The following is a 1,543-nucleotide window of genomic DNA, read 5'->3' as shown; positions in this document are numbered from 1 at the left end:
AGGTATTTTCGCTGGGTACGGATCTCTAAGTTAACGGTGTTTTCCTTTCAGGATTTTACAGACGTTGCCCCACCATTTCGTCATTTGCATTGTCTGCAGCGAGAAGTCTGCTGTCATCCATCTTTGTTCTTCTGTACAGATCAGGTCTTTTTATCCGTCTGCTTCTAAGGTGTTCTTTTTAACATGGGCAGTAAGCAATTCGAATGTGTTGCACTTGGTGTCATTTTCTCCATGTTGTGATCGGGGTTTGTTGTGATTCTTGAATCTGTGCGTTTATATTTCTCATCATGAGTGACCATTATTCCTGCAAATATTTTTTTCTTGCTCCCACTCCTTTGGATTTTCCAACTAAGTGTCTATAATAACACTCAAAGTTTACTCACAGTTCACTAATGCTCTTTTCATTTAAATATTTTCCCCTGTGTTTTGTTTTGTATAGTTTCTATTACTCTATCTCCAAGTACACTTCAGCCATGTCTAATGTGCTGTGTCAGTTTTAATGACATGTATATTCTCCCATTACTGCCATGTTTTCCTGCTTCTTCATATGCCTGACGTTGCAAATTTTATCTTTCTGAGTGTAAAATACTTTGTAGTCCTATAAATATTGTGAGTGTTTTTATTTGATGTAGTTAAATTCCTTACAAAAATTGGATCCTTTCAGATCTTGCATATCAATAATTCGTCTGTAGCAGTGCTCTGTCTAGTGCTAATAATTTCCTGCTCAGAGACCCAGCCCTCCTGGATACTCACCTGGTGCCCCATGAGTTGAGATTTCCATATGCCTGATGGGAGCAGGCAACGTCTCGGCCCTCTACGCGCCTGCAGCTCTGTTCTCACCAGAATTGTCGGGTGGTTCTTTTCCTGCCTTTAAGTAATTTTGCCACACAGCTGTGCTGATCCATACTTTGCTGAGTAATTAAGGAGGACTCTGCAGACCTTACGAGTTCTCTCACTTCAGACCTTTCTACCCTCTGGTGCTCTGCACTCTCACTGCTTGGGTCTCCCCAGAATCTCTGTTCTATCCCCTAGGCTCAGAGCATTTGTGGGGCTCCTCCTCTTTGTGCTGCAACCTAAAATTTCTCTCAAGGCAATAAGCTGAGCAAGTTATAGGTCTCATCTTGTTTTATTCCCATCTCTAAAAGGTCAGACTTTGTTGCCTGATATCCAGGGTCTAAAAAAAAAACAAACATTATGTTACATGTTTTGTTTTGTTGTTTGTTTCAAGCAGAAGGTTCATTCTGGTTTCCATCATTTCTGAAGAGAAGTGCTCTATATAATAATTTAGAATCGATGGTCATCAGAAGGCAATGATTTCGAAACAAGAGTTTCAATAAGTAAAGAGTAATTTGGTCCTTCTTATTAAATAATTTTCATGCCTTTCAGAAAGTCATTGCAACTTTTATCTCTCTGGAAAGTTTCCCAAAATAATAAAAATATGTTAATAGATAGTATAATTGTAAAATCATATAAGGTGAACTACGTGGGTGTAGCTTTTGTTTCTGAGTATCTCCCTTGTTGTCATTCTTCAGCCTGAGCTGAA

The sequence above is a fragment of the Pteropus vampyrus genome, unplaced genomic scaffold (assembly GCF_000151845.1).
Source record: "Pteropus vampyrus isolate Shadow unplaced genomic scaffold, Pvam_2.0 Scaffold266, whole genome shotgun sequence".
Lineage (NCBI taxonomy): Eukaryota > Metazoa > Chordata > Mammalia > Chiroptera > Pteropodidae > Pteropus > Pteropus vampyrus.
The sequence above is the reverse complement of the archived record's forward strand: the minus strand, read 5'-3'. Positions refer to the sequence as shown.